Source organism: Heteronotia binoei, unplaced genomic scaffold (genome assembly GCF_032191835.1).
Source record: "Heteronotia binoei isolate CCM8104 ecotype False Entrance Well unplaced genomic scaffold, APGP_CSIRO_Hbin_v1 ptg000294l, whole genome shotgun sequence".
Taxonomy (NCBI): Eukaryota; Metazoa; Chordata; class Lepidosauria; order Squamata; family Gekkonidae; genus Heteronotia; species Heteronotia binoei.
In genome coordinates this window covers 693513-715556 of record NW_026800011.1, presented here as the reverse complement: position 1 = coordinate 715556, position 22044 = coordinate 693513, and the positions used below count along the sequence as shown (strand labels likewise).

The 22044-nt window shown below is 41.9% G+C and overlaps 1 protein-coding gene across 8 annotated transcripts in view; it reads left to right on the top strand.

Moving 5' to 3' along the window:
• The first annotated feature begins 213 nt into the window (after window positions 1–213).
• LOC132590551 (inositol polyphosphate-4-phosphatase type I A) overlaps window positions 214–22044 on the top strand; it is a 112064-nt gene continuing 90233 nt past the window's right edge. For all 8 annotated transcript variants that reach the window (XM_060263484.1, XM_060263479.1, XM_060263483.1 and 5 more), the window contains exon 1: window positions 214–392. The gene's annotated coding sequence lies outside the window, so the exon portion shown is untranslated. The remainder of the gene's footprint in view (window positions 393–22044) is intronic.

The window sequence follows — 22044 nt, the reverse complement described above, 5'->3', positions numbered from 1 at the left end:
TGCGCGAGAAAGACGACAGGGCTAATGTTGCATGAGAAGAGCCGGGCCGGGCTGCGCGGCCGCCTCTCCCCCTCCAAGTCCGGCCGCTGTGACTCGGGCTAGGGAGGGAGCTGCAGTGGCAGCGGCTGCCCTGTAGGGGGCCGAGCGGCTGACGCGCGGGAGCCGGAGGCGGGGCCGAGGCGGTTTGTGGCGTCATAGCCGGCGGAGTGGCTGCGCGTTTGGGTGCCGGGGCTGCTGCGGCGGTGGAAGCTGCCCTGGGGTGTGGGGAGCAGCCGCAGCGGGAAGGAGGGGCTGCAGCGGCTCCCCGTACAGAAGGCGGGAGGGCAGGGCGGCCTCTGCCCAGCATGGTGGAGCAGCTCGGGGGCTCACCTGGACCCCGCAGCAGCCGCGAGGTAAGCGAGCTCGCTTGCACAAGGGCTCTCTTCTCCCTCTTGCCCTGGCTGACTCCCAGCCCTTAGGGTGGGGGGAGCGTGGACAGACTCCCTGCAGGGAGCAGCCCCGCACGCGAAACCAGGGCGGGGGAGAGGGCAGGTGGTCGGCTAAGGCCTCCCATCCTGGGCTGGGGCTGACAGGAGCGACGGCCTTTCCTGTTTTGCATGGAGCTGTCCCTGTGGGAGGCTGAGGAGGAGGAGGAGGACGACACATCTTCTGCCTTCTCGGGTCTGGGTGGCTTCGTTTCTTTTTGGGGGGAGGGGGGGCGGGCGATCCAGGTCCTGCTGTATGGTTAGGATGGCCTTTGCTTGGAAGCGTTGGGGGCAGCCGAGAATGACAACAGAGGAGTAGTCTCTGATAGGGTGGATTCGCGGTGTTGTCGAGGCGCTGCTTTTTTGTGCGATGCAGAAACTTGAGGGCATCCGTTTTGCAGGGAAAGGAGCAACCCTCGGCTTTTTACCAGGTCGGAGGTGCCTGGGAGGGGGAGTATCAAGCTGATTTTTAGAGCATTTGGATATTTTTGGGGTGTGGGATGGATGGGCCTTCTAGCTGCTGTGGTCCTTGTAAACCCAAACAGTCCTTGGAATGAATCGTCATCGTGTGCTGCATTTTCCACCCGAACTTGATTGTGTATGTACTACTACTTGCTGTACGTTGTGACAGTGAGATGTACATCCATTTTGAACAGGCCTTGATGTTTCAGGAAGGCTTCAAGAGGAGTCTTGCGAGGTTACCGAAAGATGCTTTTGTTCAGTGCTTGTTAAAATTGTTTGTTTTCTCTATAGTAGTGTGTGTGTGTTTGTGTGTGTGCTTGGAATTGTTCTAGAAACACTGTCCATAAAGAGAAAGCATGTTTTTGTTTGGAAGGGTATATTCACACACTAAATAATGCTTTGTGTTTGTGGTGCAGCTGGGTTTTTACTGTGTAAGAATAGCAAAATCCACTTGCAAACAGTTGCTGTGTGAAAGCACCTAAAGATGAATAGAAATATACTAAGCTGTGAAGGGTAAGCTTTAAAATTGTACAACAAATCTGTATCTAAAAGCACCCTGTGACAGCTGTGTAGCCACTATCATTTAATATTTGGCTTGGTTTTCCACAATTTTGACTCTTTTTTTAGTGTCTGCTTGTGCGGGGAAGGCGGGATACAAATAAAAAGTTGTTGTTGTTGTTGTTATTATTATTATTATTATTATAGTGTGCAGTTTGCTCTGTAATTCCTTTTCACAATATGTATAGGCTGAGATCATGAGATAAATTTACAGATAAACTTATTTGCAAATGAATCTCCCCGAAATCAATGGTATGACCTCAGTCTGGATCTCCTGCTGTACATGACCTTTATAATTTGTTGTAGTAGCGAACACATTACTTTTTGACCTGTGTATGTAAGTATGCAGTGCATTCCCACTTTGCAGGCACCAGAGAACTGAGATTAGCTGTTGCTGTTTACCAGACACAGTGGCAAATGTCTTTTCTGGGGTGGTTTTAACTCCTCTGTTTCATATTAGTGCAGCTGTTTGAGTTGCAAGTAATGTAAGTGATGCTTTGTGGAAATACAAAACAGTGGATTCTTTCTTCTGGCAAATGTGATGATGAAACATATGTACCCTTTTCATTCTAGTGCTAAAATATTTTGAATTTAAGTGATGAAATGTTTTGAACTCTGAGAACAGAAGAACTGGGAAATCTAAAAAAAGGAAGGGGGATGTGTCTTAGCACTTTGTAAATTTATGTGGGTAACTGTGTTGTTCTGAAACAGCAGGACAAAGTTAGAGTCCAGTGGCACTTTTAAGAACAGAAAAGTTTTATTCAATATATAAGATTTTGTATGCATGCCCACTTCTTCAGATACAATGAAACAGAAGTTGTCAGTCCATACATATAGGTAGAGACTGAGCAATAAAATAGCATACAGCTTAATGAAGACATTTAGCAGATTTGAGGATCCAACAAGAATAACAAGCTTAGTTTATATGGTTACTATTTGTTTTGGTTTAATTTCTGGGGAAACATAATGAAGCAAAATTGGAGTTGATGGGCTGATGTACTCTTCTTAATTGTGGAATGCTGAGCCAGCAATTAGTGTGACTATGGAGTTTGAAAACTACTCCCACTGTCATGGAAGTCTGAACTGATAGGAATGGGTTTTTCCAACACTATAGATGAGGCTTCAACTTCATTTCTTGGCCTTTTGGTAATAATTTTTTTTTCATGGCTTGTATGCCAGTGTTGCATTTGAATGAAGATGAACACTAAGGTGGCCTTCTATACACTAGGCATGTTTGCAATCATCATGTGGTATGAATGTACAGGTGGCCACCATTAGGTATTGGAAGTAGAAATCTGTATAAGTGGAATATATGCAAAGATGTGTAATATAATTCCAGGGTTCCTTTGCTGAAACACACACTAATGTGAATTGTGTGAGTTAAATTTATGTTTTGAAACTAAAATATTAATCATTTGACTAAATATGCTTATGGACAGTGCCTAATGGAATTATTTTGCATGAAGACTTGATTTATTCGACCTGGGTGAGGTAAAAATCTTACATATGCAGATATAGGTTCAACCCAGCCTCTTTCTTTGCATGCTGGCTTTTTGTGTATGCAGAGAATTCTTTTGTTGTATAAATAGGAAACAAGGTGATATTTATAGACATAGTACAATGACTTGCAAACTTTCTAGGTTTGAAAGTACAGTGTGTCTGCTGACAGACAGATCCCTGTATTTCTGCAGTGGAACCCCTGTGTTTATAGATGGTACCAGGAAGTGTTCTAGGGCAGTAGTCTTCAGCCTATGGGTCACAGAGTCCTGGGTAAGCCACTACAGTTCTGCACTTTTTTTTCCTGCTTTATGGAAAGATGCTTTTTTTTTGCTGCTTTATGGAAAGCTGCAAGTACACTATGTGTAGAGAGCAAGGTCATCACACTTCCTGTCTTTTCTGGGTACACATTGTGAGGAGCAGTGGGATGTGAGGGGGGCAAGGCTACCTCCATTTTATTTATTTACCATAAAATACTTTTAAAACACTAATTAAAATCAATAGTTTTAAACTGCCAGTAGGCAGAAGAACTAATCAAATACCATCATTAATAAAACCGTCTTCAGCTGCCTCCTAAGGATCCAGAATGGAGGAGGCCAGGCACATTTTTGGGGGCAGGTAGTTCCATAACCACTGAGCTGCCACTGAAAAGGTCCTCTTTCATGTACTCGGCAGATGAGCTTTCTTTGGTTGGTGGGACAGATAAGAGGGCCTTTCCATTGTGACTCTTAGTTTCTTACCAATGGTGCACCTCCTGATACTCAGACTGTAGTTTCTGTCTCTGGATCTTTTGGTCTGCAACCTGTGGTTCTATTTGTGATACCATGATCCCAGAGAATCAAGGCAAGGCCCCCTAACCTATGTGCAAGGCCCCCAACTTTCAAGCCCTACCTGGCACCCCGACTTGCCCTCTGGCTCCCCACAATTCAAGTCACACACGGGAGGGGCAGCAGAAGCAGTCACTAGCCTCTCATGCCATTTAAAGGCCTGCCTGATCAGCTGATCTGTGAGCCCTTTAAATTGCACCGGCAAGGAAGGAAAGGGAATTGTGCCAGAGGCTGCCTCAGCTACCCCTCTGGTGTGCAGTTTGAGTGACAGGGAAGGAGGGAGGAGGAGGCGGCAGCAGTGATGAGATTGGGAAGGAAGGAAAGGAAATTGTGCCAGAAGCTGCCTCAGCCACCCCTCCAGTGTGATTTGAGTAGCAGGGGAGAGGAAGGGAGAAGGAGGCAGTGGCAAGATTGGGAAGGAAGGGAATCGCACCAGAGGCTGCCTCAGCTACCCCTCCAGCATGCAATTTGAGTGGCAGGGGGAGGGAGGGAGAAGGCAGCAGCAAGACCAGCAGAGAAGTGAATGGAAAGTTGTGGAGGGGTGTGTGTGCTGGCGATGCAATTGTGGAATGGAAGGGCTAAGGGGGTGAGGCCATTGAATGCCCCCTGAAAAAATCTGAGGCCCCCCGACTTCCCAAATCCTGGCTACAGGGCTGGGCCTTACTATCCTTCTCTCTTCCTGTCACATGTCTGTGTCACATGCTTGCAGTGACACCAAGAACTAAAGATAGCTCTTGGGTTTAGAAAGGTTGAAAATCCTAGGCTATACACTCAATTTTGCATAGGGGACTACTGTTGCCTTTTAGGGCAGAGTGTTATAGGCCAGGCCTGTACGGTCTTGCTCTTGTAGCTTCTTGTGAAATTAACATGCTCTTGAGCAGAGTGAAAAGCTTGCCTGAACTGCAAATTTTAAAGGAAGGTTTAACAGTCATCTTTGAGGGTAGCTTATCCACTATTATAGGTCTTCTTGCTGTCCCCAGAAGTTTCTGGAACACATTTTGAGAATTATTGATGGATTTAATACTGGGCTTCTTACCACTTTACAAAACAGATCTTTTACGGTGTAACATGAGTTTTTCAACCAAATGCTGTCATATAAATGCTTCTTTTTCTGGTGTTCTGAGAACTGGTGGTTGCAGATTGCTAGGAGTGAAAGCCCATATGTGTGAATTTGCTGTTGCAGTTCTCCGTATAGCACCAGAGATATGAATGTCTGTTTTCAGTATTGCCTGATCTCGCTAATCAGTGTTGACTGTAAAGTGATGGCAGAGGTCCTAGTTGTGCAATGAGCCTTCTATGAATCATTAGCACTGATAACATGGAACAGCTCATAACAAACAGAGGCAGAGAAAGGTATTTAATTCTTCTGAGAAAGGAATCTGTGAAATGATTTCCTGATTATTTGGTAAGATGAATCTGCTCTATGTCCTAAAGGCTGCCTGATAGCCAGATGTTAAAATTTTAATTACTTTCATGATCTCTGTGAATGATTACAGAAAGCAAGATTCTGGTACTAGGTAGAACTATTCTTTGTTTTTGTGGGCTGTCTTAACTGTTTCCGCCCCCCCCCCCCCCAGCATTTTATAAGTAAAATGATGATGTTGCTGGAATACACAAAACTGCCTGATATCCAGACCATGGCTCTGTCAAGGTCACTGTGATCTGCTGTGACCAGCAGGGGCTTTCCAGGCTTTCAGGTAGATCTTTCAGATCACCTACTATTTGATGCCTGGTTTTGAGCCTAGAGAGCCCCGTGGTGCAGAGTGGTTAAACTGCAGTACTGCATTCCAAGCTCTCTGCTCACGATCCTGGCAGAAGCTGGGTTCAGGTAGCTGTTTCAAGGTTGACTCAGCCTTCCATCCTTCTGAGGTCAGTGAAATGAGTACCCAGACTGCTGAAGGGAAAGTGTAGATTACTGGGGAAGGCAATGGTAAACCACCCCATAAAAAGTCTGCCGTGAAAATGTCATGATGTGATGTCACCCCAGAGTCAGAAACGACTGGTGCTTGCACAGGGGACTACCTTTACCTTTACTGGGACCTTCTGTAGATGCTTTAACACTGAACCATGACTTCTCCCCACCATGGAAATAAGCTTGCTTAGCTCACCGGCTTGCAGATTTATTTATTTATTGCAGTGTTGTGGTTCAGGTGTTTATAATAAACAGATACTAAAATAAGTTTATCAATTTTAAGTGGATAGTACTATATTGGGTGCCATGCATGTTAAAATAGAGATTTGTGTAGTGTATCATTTTTAAAGACTGTGATGGGACTGCATTTTTAAAACCTTAGAAAGGCTACACAAACAAGTAAAATACTGTGAAAGATTAATTCTTCACAGAGCCAGAGAGCTTTGAGTGACAGGCTACTCTAAGAGATCTGATTGATTAGCATCAGCTGAGCAGAGTACTGGATGCTGGGGAGATTTCATTCAGAATTCAACCCTGACTGAGAGCAGTTTAACACAGGCAGGAGAACTAGGGAAAGTTGGCAAGGACTAGTGGGCTGTTAGAGACTCCCATTCAGGCCAAGGAAAGGGGATAGATTTTCTAGAGAGAGAGAGAAGAAAATTCTTTATTCAGTCAAACAGGGAGCTAGCTCTGTAGAGATCCCTAATCTGGTGTGCTTAGAAACTGACTTTGGAGACCTTAAGAGTGAATTAAAAACTCAAGACGAGTACTGGTGTTTCAAGAGAAGGGGTTTGGTCCTGGAAAGAGTATACCAGCCTTCTGGAAACCGAAAAAGAGAATACTCAAAGAAAGTATACCAAAGTGTTTGGGAAGAACACTGGAACAAAAGACAGTCAACAAAAAGTTCAACTCATTGTGAAAAGCTTAAGAAACTCTCATTATCCTGAAACAGAAAAACTAAAGTCTGTGCATGTACAGGGTCTAACTCAGAAATTTCATCCCCTGATTTCACCTGATCTTTCCCCTCTGTGTTAAATAAAATATTTTTGTTAGTTTTGGATTTCAAAACATCTCAAATGCCATTTAAGTTAAGTTAAAGCAGGCTCATGATCCTTCTCTCAGGTTCATGGGCTAAGCCAACAGCCAGAGTTGTTCAGCAAAGAAGAAGGCATAACTAGGATGACTCAGTAAAGGGAAAGAAAAATGGAGGGAAAGTCTTGCCTCTGAGGGAGGGAAGTGGATTGTCATATTCAGAAACTTTCCAAATATTCGTCATATTAAGAAACTTTCAAAAACTTGTTTTGTCATGCAGGCTCCTCCACATTCATATTGTTTCCAGATTTCGTGCAAAAGAGTAAAATGGCTAAAGCAAAACAACTCCAAGGCAAGCAACAGAGTGATGAAGGCAGGCTTTTAAAATTTTCAGTAGTCTAACAGCTGCCATGAGGGTTTTTTTTAAATCATACTTTTGTTGGATATTTGGCAAAAGCAGAACTGTCTTGCTGTTAGATCAAACTCCACTGAAATTACCAGCCAGTAAATAGTGGCATTAGATAAACTAGCCATACAAATAAGGGTAAATGACTTACCTCAGAAAGACAACAATTTTATTGAAAAATGGCTCCCTTTTTAAATTATATTAATTTAGAAACAGAATTTGAACGATGTATACCAAAAAAATACATTAACTTTTCATATTATTGAAACTTTTTAAATTTAAAAATATAATATTGAACAGTAAAACACAACTTATCTGAAATATGGACGGTAAATGCATAATAATGAACAAATATAAGACTGTAAGAGTGCTCTTATTAATATTAATATTGTTTTGTATATATTCAATGTATTTATTTGTTTTGATGTTTATGGTGTTTAATGTTTGTAAATGTTTTTTAAAAAATTAATAAAAATTTAAGTATAAAAAAAAATTACCAGCCAGTAGCATATAGAAAGCTTAAGGGGATCGTCTCTGCCTGCTATTTGTCTCTCAAAACCAAGTACCTGAAGGTAGAGGTGCCTTTAGGTATCTGCACAGTATTGTGTTTTGAGTAGGTAAAGTCTCAGATGCAGTTTGGCTGAGCTGGTAGGGGATGGCATGGAATATTGATAGTTACTCCAGTTTTTCAGTGAGCAAAACTGTCAATTTGCAGTCCAGCTTCTGTGGGGTTAAGGGAAGTTTTTGGCTGGAATTAAAAACTTACAGGGACCCTAAGGACAGAAAGAAGAAACTTTGTGCCATTTTGAGGAGGGAGGTCTTGGGAAGTATATCAGAGGTCCCCAGTGTGGTGCCCAAGAATGGAGGGCACCTGTCAACACCATTCTTGGTGTCTGTGAACTGTTTTTAGAGGGTGGGGGCCAGGTGGGCATTTTTCCAAGCTGGTCTTCTGTTTTACCATGGGAGATTGGCTATGCAGTTTAACAGCAGTTGCCATCCCAGCAGAAATACCTTTACTGCATGACTGAAGATGAGCAAGAAAATATTTTGAAATATGTTCATTTAAAAAGGGCATTCTGTTAAGCAGAGCTTCTGCCTGAAATGCTGAAGTTAGTGTTCAGTTTATGCATAACCTCACTCCTTGACATCTTGTGGCTGGCTCCACCTCCTGCTGCAGAATTCCAAAGGTATCTACAGGCTCAAAAAGGTCAGGGACCCCTGAACTATGTGGTACTGCAGTTCTTTCATGGTATGTTGCCTGAAGCAATTGGGCATATTATTGTGGACTCAACCTGAGCTAATTCATAATCCTGGCTAATAGCTGCTGGTAAATCTATCCTCCATGAAAAATCCTTCAGCAGGAGTCGGACCATTTGTTGCCATCATCAGATCTTGTAGAACTTCCTTTTGGCCATGCAGATAGGTTCATCTGAGCCAACCAATTTAACTGAGTGATCCAGAATTCTTATATAAGAGGGAAATCAATCAATTTTAGATTGTGTGGGAGAACCATCCTAGAAACTGTGAAGCATGATATCTTTGTTTTTATAGCAGTAAAAGCTATTGAAGTAAGATGTGGAACAATCATAAAAATGACAGGTCTTGGATATGAGGGTGATCTGACTGTGACATCTGTCACCTCATTGATTGCCAGGGTTGATTTGGCTGTGCCCTCCCTCACCGCTTCATGTGTATCCCTCCTGAAGCTGCATGCTTGGTGGAAGAGGACAACCATCCCAGTTAGGAGTGTACTGTTCTTTTGTCAAGGGTACACCATAGCTGCTCCAAACCTCCAAATAAGTTCAAATCATAAAAATTACAAGTCTCCACAGATTCCTGAATGGCTCTGCCATGGGATCTCAAATAGATTCCACTCCATAATATGAGAGAACTTTGGCTTACACAAATTAATTGGTAGGGCAAATAAAGGCAGTATGTCTTCACTCAGTACACAATTGATATTTGGAATTTACTGGGCAAGATGTAGTTATGGTTGGCTTTGATAGTTTTAAAGGGATTTAGGCAAATTCGTGGAACATAGGTTCATCAGTGACTAGTAAACATGCCTGCTAAATAGAACCTCCTTTTTTCAGAGGGAGTATTCCTCTGAAGAAGCAGCCCCATGGCAGTGTGGTAAAGCTGTAGTACTGCAGTCTGAGCTCTCTGCTCATAACCTGAGTTTGATCCCGGCGGAAGCTGGGTTCAAGTAGCCGGCTCAAGGTTGACTCTGCCTTCCATCCTCCCGAGGTTGGTAAAATGAGTAGCCAGCTTGCTGGGGGGTGAGGGAAGTGTAGATTACTGGGGAAGGCAATGGCAAACCACCCCCTAAAAAAGTCTGCCGTGAAAACGTTGTGATGCGACATCACTCCAGAGTCGGAAATGACGTGCTTGCACAGGGGACTATCTTTACCTTTTTATTCCTTTGAAGAGATGTTGCTAGAGGGAAAACTGCAAGGGAAAGCTGTTGCCTTCATCCCCAGTATGTGGATTTTGGAGGAAGCATTCAACTGCCTACTGCAGGAAACAGAATGCTGGACTAGTTGGACCCTTGGTCTGATCTGATGGGGCTGTTGTATCAGGCACACTTTCCATCTACAATTACTCTTCACTCTTTCTGTTCAAATTAGGCTACAGTGAACTACTCCAGCAGTTCTCACATGCATAAAAATATGACCAAAGCTGTGAAATTGGGTAAAATAATTAAATAATTGAGGGTGAGGGCTCATGGAAATCGTATGCCATCTAGTATGTTTTAACCGTTAGCTTGAAATAAGGCATCTTATTTGGCCATTCTGTTGTATGAATAATTTACTTGCTCAGTTATCAAATTTACATGAAATTCCCCCTCTTCCTCCTAGGAAAGTGACTCAATATAAATACATAAGGAGTCTGACTGTTGCCTGACTCATATAGAGAAACTGAGCTAAAAAAGCAAAATTAGTCTTAATCATTTCTCCAAATGAGAAATCCACGTAATCCATTTGATGCTTTCAGAATCTCTGAAGATGATCTAGCCTGTTTTTTGCCCCCTTTAAAGTGTGCTTCCAGTCAGAGATGTGCATGCTGAGTATCTTGAATTGGAATGGCCAGTACTTGCAATAAATGTGTGACAGTCCTCACATGATTTGCAGTTAGTCTAAAGGGATTAGAGTCACCAGGAATGGCACATCCATTATGGCAATGATAAAGCTAGGTGCCACCAGACCTCTATTCCAGTTTGGCTTTTACCTCTAGAGTCCCCTTCCACTTCTTTTTGATGCTACTGCTGCTTGGGGAAGCATTGGGCACATAGCTGCAGTGGGGCCCGGGGAGGCCAGGCCACTCCATTCAACCCCACTCCTTCCATCTGTATGGCCCCTCCATACAGGGCCTCCAATCTGCTCCCTTTGCTTACAGCCACTCTGGACAAGTGCAGGATGCTGTGACTGGGCCCCTGCAGCTCCTGTGGCTGCTGATCCTCCCCAGTGCTCATGGCCCAGGAATGGGACTCACTCCTGGGATAACCTCACCATGGCGGCACAGAAGAGCACTGGGAAAGAGAGAGACCCCCCCCAAGTGCTGGGGTGCTGAGGCAGGAAGCCCTCCTTGGAACAGAAGCAAGCCCCTGCTAGCTGGATCCTTGGTGGCCAGAGGCAGTGGAGGTCTTCCAATCCAAGGGGGGCAGTTCCTTCTGGGAGGGTGGGAAGGAGGCTTCACTTTTGTCTGGTCAGAGAGACCAGGAGGGAGGGGCTTCAGATTGGCACGGCGGGGGGGGAGAAGCCTACTTTAACAGGATCCCCCTGGAAGGTTTAGTGAGTTAGACAAAGGAGGTGGGGGGGCTGTCACTTTACTTGAGAAGCAGATAAAGTGTTTAGGGTTGAACCAGGTGTCCCCCTGCCCCCCCAAACAAAAATGCTGCTGTGGGTCCCACCAAACATAAAATCCTGGCTATGGCCCTGAGAAGCAACTTTTTTCAGAGACTAGAACAGGAAGTTTTTAACTGTTTCTTGACTGATCTCAACCTGCTCCTTGACAGTACTTATTCATGGTCTTCTGTTAATATTAAATACATTACCCACTTGTTATGTTTCGGGCCTATTGCTTTTATTGCTTGTCATTTCTATATTAGGAGTGAGTGATCTGCAAATAATAGAACCAAAGTCTTTCAAATACCAGTTGGGTTAGTCCAGGTAAGCCATGAACAGTTTTCCAATCCCCCCCCCCCCCCCAGCATTGGTTCCATGAGAGAATTGTCACATGGTAGTAGAACAGGAGGAAAAGACCGGTGCAGTTAGCCCTGCCCACATATTTGTGGTATTCACAGGGAAGAAAACAGCTTTCACACCTTTGTATGTGTGGGCTGTAGCATAACGGGGAAGCGGTTATGGAAAATTGTGCCTCTGTGTGTACTTGTATATTGATACCTAAAATAATATGAAAAGGAATATGTATTTGTCCTTAGTGGTGGACTGGGTCTAAAAATATTGGTTGCCAGGTGACATAGGGCCGCACTCTCAACTATTAAACCATCATTTATTTTTTGTAAGAAATAAATTTTTCAAAAAACACATAAGTGGAAAAAAGGTACAATTAAAACCTTTGAGAAATAAATATATATATTTTAGTAATTACAATGTACATATATTGTACATCTTACTGGCAGTGTACAGTAGACACTAAATGTAAATACAGATTGCATTTTCTCCAGGGGAGGTGATCTCTGCCAGCTGGAGATCAACTGTAAAAGCGGGAGATCCCAGGCCCCACCTGGAGGATGGCAACCCTAAATACAACATACATTTTAGATGCATTACAGTAATAATACTGGAACTTCTATTTTCAAACTACTAAGAAGGTCATTAACATTTTTAACATATTGTCTATTGTTTAAGGGGGCCCAGTTGCCATCGGGCAAGCTGACACCCTGGCCAGTCCACCACTGTTTGTCCTCCCTTTCTTGTTCATTTAAGTACCATCCAATTTGAAATTGTTAACATAGGTTTCATAGCCACAATTGGAGTCATGTTGTCATAATCAGAAAGACTGAACATTGGGCATGTGAGGAAGGCATGGGCCTTTTAAAATATTCAGTAAAGGGACAGGCTTCTGTCTTATTACTGAAATTTAGTTCACTCTACATATTTACCATGACCAAATTGAAATATTTCCTAATTGAAGGAAAGTGAATGAAACTGGGCAGGCTATTGTACTATTCTGAAAGCAGTTTAGGTATTGGACTGGATGGGAGTGATTTGAATGCAACTGAACATTCTGTCTGCAGAGCACTTTCTTGCCTTCCCCTCCCTCCCCCCCACACCCACAATGCCTTACAAAATACTGATCCTGGTGAGTCAGGGATCTCAGCAGAACAACATGAAGGTGGATATTTGGGACTGTTGAAGGAGAGATCAGGTGAGAAAATCACCAGAAATGTTTGTCCAGGTCCAAGCCACTGAGCCCCCCACTCCATCCTTTGGATATTCTCCCTTGAACTGTCTTTAAGTTTTTTCTGAAGACAGCACACTGCTATTGCTGAGCCCTCAGGTGAAGCTAAAGGGGGATTTTTAAAATGTTTGATAACATCTCACTTGTGTAAATGCACAATGGCAAAAAATGAAGTTTGCAGTATGTGTCCGTAGCTGATGATTCTTCTCCACTCAGTCTCCTTCTCTGACTGCATTGCCAAAGACTGTTCTTTTTTAACTCAACCAAGTTATTTGTAGCTTGTGGGGGGAGAAAAATCTGTGCTCACTAGGATTTGTGCAACTTGATTTTGTTTGGATGCAAGTTATAAATAGAACAGTCTGCCAATAAATAAACACATTGCAATCCTCAGTTGCATAATGGTCAGTATAATTTCTGTAAATGAGCTTTTACAGAAATTATACTGACCTTTATGCAATTGAGGATTACAATATGTTTATTTATTGGGAAACTGGCTGGCTTCAAATGAAGAAATTGACAGGAGGCTTTCAGAATTTGCTTGAGAACTCAGGTCTGGACTTTTTGCAAGATAGAGTTTTGAAGACTGGATGGAAACACTTGAGTCAGATAATAAGATAATAACAGCATAAATACAATCGCTTATTAGAAGAGCAAAAGAAACTGCGGTATTTCAGATTGTTATGGCTAGCTGAGAGTCCCCACAAAATATTGGCTAATGTAATTCAGCATACAAAAGGGAGCTGAAAATTCAGATAGGAAAATAGGCATGAGAAGCCTGTTTCAAACAAGTTTTCAGAAATGGTCTGGACTGTACAGTAGACCATAGTTATTAGATTCAGTTCAGGGTGTTCAGTGTAACAAAGCTCCTAGGGGGAGATATCTCGAGATCTTTTTGAAGAATCTCCACTCAAGAACTATTTTGCATGTTTTTGCTCCTCATCAGTGAATACTTTAGCAAGATCTATAAAAAATGAGAGGAGAACACTATATTTCTTGTGCTCTGTAAAAGTAACAGAAGGAATTACTGCCTAGTGATGTTAGTTCTGGTATTGCATTCTTCCTTGTTATTGAAGAAGCTGGAACAATGGGCTGAACTTGAATATGGTCTTTGGGGACCAACATACAGGATTTAGGATAAGCACAAGTACAGTTGCCAGAGTTTTCTACTCAGTGTTTTCAATAGGGTTATAAATCTTTGAAACAGTTACATTCAGCCTTTTCAGTTTAGGACAGACTGGAAGTACTTGTGGATAAGACTGTGATGTACCAGTGGCAGCTGATGTAGCTAATTTTGGTCAAGAAACTCATTGGTCTGTTTAGCATAAACAAGATTGGCTTGGAATTACATAGGAAGTTTTGACATACCAGAAATGTTTTAACAGTCTTTCCTTTGGGCTCTATTCTTCAGTTTATTTGTTAACAATGATACCACAATTTAAAAAGATTATACTACAGTCCTACTTCTGATTTTCCATGCTGCTGTAACTGTAACATGGTTTTACTGTTGATGGTGGAAGTAGGGGTGAGACATTGCTTAGGGGTTTGAAGATGGTATGTAAAAGAGCAGTTAACGGTTAATTACTAAAACCCACAAACAGCTCTTGATGTGATCATTCCGCTCTCCACAAAGTGATGGTCATAATTTCATAATTCCAATTTTTTGATGAGAAGATTCTTTTAAAAATGTATTGGGCTGGTAGCCTTGAGATCCTTCCAGATAGTGTTTTACCTTGCAAGAAGCAAAGTTGATGATTTGAGTTTTCCCTGATTTTAAGGTATTTACAGCAGATGTCCCTCACAACTAATATGTGGGGCAAGATTTAGACACATATAGAAGCAGATCAGTTTAAAGTTCCAGAAAATAAAATGTTGAGATTAGAGATCATGGAATTCCACAGAAACACCAGGAGCATATATATATAAGCCAAGTTTTCTGATTAAAAATATTTTTAAAATATTTAACATTTCAATTTCAAAACCAAATACCAGCCATTTTAAAATGGGGACTGCAGAGTGAAATCAAATGCAAAACAAACTTAGGACAGTGCCACTGCAGCAGCGTCATCTCTCCCCTTCCTGCCAAATCCATTCCCCCTCCTGTGTGGTTTGAACAGAAAAAAGTTAAACTGCTTTGGATACAGAAGAAAACTTCAACCTATTATTTCTCTACAAAGCAGTTGTGCTGACTTCGTAGTTGAATTCTGTAACCATTCTCTAGCTGTTAACAGTGTTGGTGAACTGTCTCTAATATTACACCAGAAAGTGGGGCTAGTGTGCTGGCTTTATTGCTGGACGCATCCCTGCTTCAGGCCTTCATGCAAGTCTTACAGTGATGATGATGAAGATGATGATGTTGGATTTATACCCTGGCCTTCATACTGAATCTCAGAGTCTCAGAATGGTTTACATCTCCTTTACCTTCCTCCCCCACAACAAACACCCTGTGAGATAGTTGGGGCTAAGAGAGCTCTCACAGAAACTGCCCTTTTAAGGACAGCTCTATGAGAACCATGGCTGACCCAAGGCCATTCCAGCAGCTGCAAGTGGAGGAGTATGGAATCAAACCCAGTTCTCCCAGATAAGAGTCCTGCACCAGGAAATATAAAACATAAAAAGAAAATATAGTGGCATGTGACTATGGTCTAGTACATTTTTATTCTGCTTTTCCTCCAAGGAGTTCAAGGTGGTGTGTGTATTCGAATTAAAAATCAAGTAGAAATCAGGTACATATGAAGAACATATGAAGCTGCCTTATACTGAATCAGACCTTTGGTCCATCAAAGTCAGTATTGTCTACTCAGACTGGCAGTGGCTCTCCAGGGTCTCAAGCTGAGGTTTTTCACGCCTACTTGCCTGGACTCTTTTTAGTTGGAAACTACCGTAATTAAATTAATTAATGTAGTTTAGTTACATTAATATATTATTTCCATGCAAGGCTGAATGCAGAGGTGGATTGAAGGAAGCAAGAGAAGTTAATATAGAAAAATCTCTCCCCCCCCCCATCCCGATGGTCCCCTTTAAATCCTTGTTAAGAAGAGTTGCCTTGTTTCTGTGGTGGCTTGCACAAATCCCCCTTCTGAAGTGGAGGTGCTTTCCACTGCATTGGATCTTATGGGGATATCTTGCTTCAATAGACAAAAAAAGGGTGAATGGGTTTAAGTATCATTTGCAATTTATTAGATTGCTTCTTTTCCATTTTAGCGTACTTCCCCCTCTTTAGTCTCTTCTATTTATTTATGAAATGTTACACAGTTTATGGATGACTGGCACTAACAGTGGGAGCAAGAATGAATAATTTGTGTTCTCTCTTGCTTTGCGAGTGTGTTTCTGTGACATATTTACAAATCTGTGTTTGCTATTCTTTAGGCTTTTCAATCAGGCTTTTTAGTCTTCATTAACTCTATTCAGGTAGTTTATAAGATTTGTTGCCAGTAGTTAAATGTAATTTTAGTTTACTTGAAGTTATTTTTTAACTTCTTGCTTTTGTGAAGGTAAAGCATGCTGTGGAGTCACAAACAAGTCCCACCTTAAGGGGTTTCCAAGGCAAGAGCTGAGCAGAGGTGGTTTGCTGTTCCCTTCCTCAACATAACAGCCCTCAGGTTTTCCTCAGTGGTCTCCCATCCAAGCACCAATCTGGTTTAGTCTAATGAGATCATGCTAGCCTGGGTTATCAGGGCTGTTCTTGCTTTTACAACTTTAAAAAAAGTGCTGGCATTGTATGGATATATATTTGAGGAAGATAGTTTCCATAAATTTAAATAATTTGACATTGGAGGATGAAAATGATACATTTGTGTGCTTTTGGATCATCCTCCATGGTATCTGCAGCGATAGAAGCCTATTCCTTTGAGCAGACTTTGCTCTCAGCCCTGTCACATTCTGAGAGCAGCACCTTAGTTTCTGCCATATAAGTGCATGACCACCATTTATTTGATCTTTTTCTGTGTGTCTTTGCCTATCCTGTGTAAAGCTATATCACTGGTCTGAAAACTGCAGATTAAATTGCCACTAGGAAAGCTGAGAGGTTGGCACAGGAAGGCAACTGTTCTTTTTGGTGCTAGCTGCTGGCAGCACAAGGGATGACTGTCATTGCTGCAAGGGACTTGGCTTGGACTCTGCTAGTGACCACATGGGCCCTGGAGGTGATGGTGTTTTTCCTTGAGGTGACAAAGTACATGAAACTTGCCCTGCAGATGTGTGCCTCAATGGAAGTTCTGAGGAAAATATTGCTCCTAGCACCTTGTCATTCTCCAGAGGCTCAGTGGTCTGCTCTTCTTCCTATAGATTGTGAGCAGGTTGCAATCCTGTCTCTCTGATTTTTAACATTTTGGGGGGGGGGGGCGGGTAGCTAAATCAGGACCACAGCAGCAGCTTCCCACCTAGTGCCATGATGCTGGGTATTCTATTAATGGCATTTCCAACTTTTAAACAGTAGGCACCCCATGGCCTTTGATTCAGTTTGAAATAATTGCTTTAGGCTGGATCCCCTTGTGCACTTTTTGTGACCTGAAATGGACCCAAAGAGTGGCTGCTTTTCCTCATTCTGTGTTCTGTTCTGCCTCCCAAAAGATGAACCAGTATGATATGAAAACTAAGCCACAGTCCTAGAGTTCCCAGGCAGACTTGAAGAAATACTTGCATTTGTGTCTATAATCTGCCACTCTTGAGATCTTGAACGCTGTAAGAGGCAAACAGTTCAGATAATCTGTTGGAGTTGGGTTTTTGCTTCTGCCTTGTTTCCACTCAGTAGACCATGTTTAAAAAAGCTTTCTAATGGTTATTTTTTCTAAAATAAGTTGTGCTGAGTAGGTAGAGATGTCTGTGTTTGCAAACGAAAAGATGGGGAAGGGGCCAAAGGGAAGTCATTCTATATCCCACCATTCTTGCTGGGATTACCACATCTTTCACAGAAATACAGTTGCAAATATTAATTCAAAATGGTGTAAGTAAAGCAAATTAAGCAGTGACCTTAACTTTAGTACTGAACTTTATATATAGCATTAGAAAGCAACAAACTCAAAAGACTAACAAAATTTGCGGCAGGGTATGAGCTTCTGTGAGTCACTGCTCACTTCTTCAGACACAGTATCTGAAAAAGAGCGGTGACTCATGAAATGACATCTGTAACAACAGCAACAACCACCTTTAATACCATTAAAGGTAATTGTTGTTACATTTCATATCTGAATATTCAGTATCTGAAGAAGTGAGCGGTGACTCATCAAAGCTCATGCCCTGCCACAAATTTTCATTAGTCTTTTGAGGTGCTACTGGACTCTTGGCTCTTTTCTACTCCTTTAATAGTTTGTCAGCTAGGGTGTATCTTGGCAAAAAGGTTAGTTATGGGTTTATTATTATTTTTTTAGTACTTATAAATATATAATTTCCAATAAATAAACCCTTGGAAGAGTTTGGATTGGCTTACTTCTGGCTTCCCAGCAGCCTGTGTTCCCAGTAATGCTTGTTTATAGATCTGTTAACTTTTCTAGTAGCCTTGCTCTGCTTGCCTTCAGAGTTCTGGGAATTCGGGGTGACTTTCTTCCCCACTCCCTTCCTCTTCAAAACTATACTTGCACTAGCCACTGATTACAGGGGCAGGCAGCATTCCTTTGACAAGGTTACTGCTTCCGTCCATGGCTTGTTGTGCTGGGGCAATATCCTTTCTCTAGCCACATGTCATGGACATTAAAGGGGTAACCTTCTGAGAAGAAATAGTTCTTGCCACTTAAACATATAATCCATGGGAGAGAGGAATTCCCACCACCAGTGAACTAGATTTTAGAATAATTAATTTTGTGTTTAATTAAATATGTCCTTATTGCAGCTGTCCTCAAACGCCCCATTACCTCCCTATCAGCATAGGAGCTGAGTAGTACACATTTTTTTTTTTAAAAAAGAATATCTTTATAAAACTATTCACTGTTGCTGTGTGAGATAGGAGAACCTGCTGGTGTTTGTTATGCTAGTTTTATTTTGAAGAGATTCACAAGCTCGTCACATGTAGTAGTGTGAGAAGCACTCTGTTTTTGAAGGAAGATCAAACAAACTACCACTCATCGTTTTCTGTGTGCCTACAGCATTTCCCTCTGGAAAAAAATAACACTTGAGGATTCAGAATAGCATGCAGCATGGCACAGGGAGGGCTGCTACTGGTAGGGAGAATCATTGGAAATTGGTGAGATACATGCACCTCGTATGTGAGTAGAAGTGCCCAGTCCAAAGGCAGATGTTGCCCCAACAGCTAGGGGAACATAGCCCACAGTGGTGATGGTGGTTGGTGGAGGTTCAAGAAAATAGATGGATCCATTAATGACTGTTTAAATATAGTGACAGATGGTGTTGTTGTTATGTTGAGAGACAAGGCATTGTACAGGGGCAGAAGAAAGAGTGTTAAAAGGATGGAGAGAGAAGACACAGGTAAAAATCTCAGGCTTATTTGGTGAGCAAAGCAGTCAAAATATAATTATGGTCACCAAGAGTCAGTTTTCATGGTATTTAACACCAGTGGGTAGTTCCTGAAAAGTCTTTTCCTTTGCAATCCATGCATTAGGGATAGATTCAGGCGTGGCAGCCATGTGGTCCAGTGGCACCTTTAAGACCAAGAAAGTTTTATTCGCAGTATAAGCTCCACTAGACTCAAACTTTGTCATGCAGTAGGAAGTAATGTTTAAATACTTTACCACATGTGTTTTGTAAGGCGGCATTACTGTGTTTTGTAAGGTGGCGTTAGCTGCCCTCTGTTAAGTGGCCTTGGCTATGCAGAATGGTTCAGAAATTGTTTATTTAATTAATTAGATTTCTAGCCGTCCCTCCCCTGCACAACAGAGCTCAGGGCAGATTACAACAATAAATATATACATCAAAGTTAGAATAATGAAAACATAATTAAACAATATTGAAACATATACAGAACATCATATGATGCAACTCACAAAATAGTGAATATGTACGACAATCTCTTTTTATAAGTTTGAGGAACGTCTTGTACCACATTTTTAAGCCATTAAAATTTGTTTGGACTTATCCTCTTTTGTGTATCACTGGGAGGGTGTCTTTTCTGATTTATTTTATCTGTAACATATTACACTGTCTTGCCACTGGTAACAAGTCTGACTTGTAAGGTCCCTATCCCTTCAACAAACTCATGTTTTCCAGTAGTGATTAGATTGCAGTTTTTACTCCCATGCTGTCAGTTGCTATGGCCATCTCTTAATATGTGGGGATAATTCTGTCTGGTTTTCTGTAGTTCTAAAGTGAGGCGGTAGAATCCTGAAATAAGCATTAAGAGTATTTCTTGTACTATTTTTTCTGTTGTTCATAGGGAGTGCTCTAAAAAAAGCTCTAAACTTATGAAAAGCTCAGGTGTGTCTTTAAGGCCAGTTGATTATATGCTTCTAAATAAAGTTAAGGAGAGGGTAGTTCTGTTTTTCTTTTTTTGTTTTGATGTTGCACTGGTTTCGTTTTGAATCTTAACCACAATTGCTTGCGTTCCTTGCAAAAATATATGCAGTAGGCATCTTCTTCCCAGGGCATCTTCCCTCAAGCCCTTGAAGAACTTCCTGAAAACTAAATTGGTTTATAAACTACTGAGTGGTTTAAAACTTAGATTTGGACACATGTCCTATATTTTCCTCAATATAGCTTCCAAAGTAAATTATATCTATTTTGAGAAAAGGTTTGGAGCTGATCAATTCCCCCCCGCCCTTCCTGGGCTGGCAGCAAAACTAAAATTAGAATCCTTGAGAGAAAATAGATTGAAACTTCCGGCCTGTATGGTTAACCCGCAAAAATGTGTGTCATTTTGATAATGGCAAGTCTAGGGAGGGAAGAAGTGTGGATTGCCAGGAAGGAATTTGTTTTAGAGCATTTATCATCTTCCCCCCTCCCCCTGCTTACCAAAAACACCCTTACAATTTAAACAGATAATTTAAATGACCAAAAATAAAGTTTAAAAAGGGAGGAGGGGAACAGCCTGGTCTGGTATTCATCAGGATGGTCCATCAAGGTCACAGACTGAACCATGGATTTAGAGTTAAGGCCCAAAAGCCCTTTGGCTTGTACCTGCAGTAGGACAGAGAAGAAAGCTCAGTGTAAATCTTAAACTGCAGGCAGCCATCTTTTCATGATTCTTTCCCCCCCACTCCCTATTTAGTGTGGTCTGTGCGCGCACACACACATTTGTGGGGTTTTGTTTTAGGGAATCTCTATTAGTGAGAGCTGGGCCATATAGCATTAAAGGAGAAAGGGCAAGTTTTGCTCGAGGTTCAGCAGTGTCCCCAAGTGCAGTGCTTTCTTATTCCTTAGGGGAATGAATGATTACCATTCATGTGGTAAGAAGAGGAAATAAAAGGGTCATCTCAGGAACACACCACTGAGTTAAATAGTTCTGCTAAACCTGCTTCCTGCCTAGGTAGTCTGAGCAGTTGAGAATTTATTAAGCACCTGCCTCTCTTTCCCTCTTTCTTAACATAAATTGGATTTAGCAACAGTGTTTGCAGATCAAAAATGGCTATGTTGTCAAACTTGCTTTATTTTTATTTTAAAATATTGACATTCTAGAACTTGGGTTGCCAACCTCCAGGTGGTAGCTGGGGATTTTCTTCTGTTGCAACTGATCATCAGATCACAGATGAATTCACCTAGAGAAAATGGCTACTTTAGAAGGTGGTCTCTATGGCATTATACACAATTGACGTCCCTCCCTCCCCAAACCTCACTCTCCTCAGGCTCCACCCCTAATATCTCCAGGTATTTCCCAGTCTGAAGCTGGCAATCATACTGGAATCGAGCCACTTGAAAAACCAAGTCTCATCGATGTGGAAAAGCATACGTCTCAGGTAGATGTTGGATGTGTTTCTGAATAGTAACATAAGTCTATTCGATGTTTATGCAAGAAAGCAGTGAAATCTTTCTTCACGTACGCAAGTAGACTACTGGGGATGCAATCCTAATGCAAATTGCTCTAATAACCAGGTTGAGTCAGTCAGTAGTTGGTGCATACAAGTGTAACTTGGTTTAGAACCAGTTCTAACAGGGTTGGGCACAAGGTGAGGTGGATTATTTGTTAAAAGGGATTCAGAGGTGAAGTGGAAGAGAGTCGGCAGTTGAGAAGTGCTTGTATTCCTTCATTTGTGCTAATCAGCAAGTACTATATTGTAATGTCGCTCTCCTTTTTATTTATTTACTTGTTCCCCACTTTTCTCTCCAGTGGGGCACCCAAAGCAGCTCCACTTATTCCTCCATTTTATCCCCACAGCAACCCTGTGAGATAAATAGGGCTGAAAGTATGAATGGCCAAAGGTCATCCAACAATCTACCAGGGCAGAGTGTAGATTCGAACTAAGTCCTAGTCCTGCACTCTGACCACTACACCACATTGTCTGTTTTCGGTCATTATGATTTTTATGGGCAGTTTGCATGTTAAAAGTGGTCTCATGTGCATGATCCTATCTATACACTTAG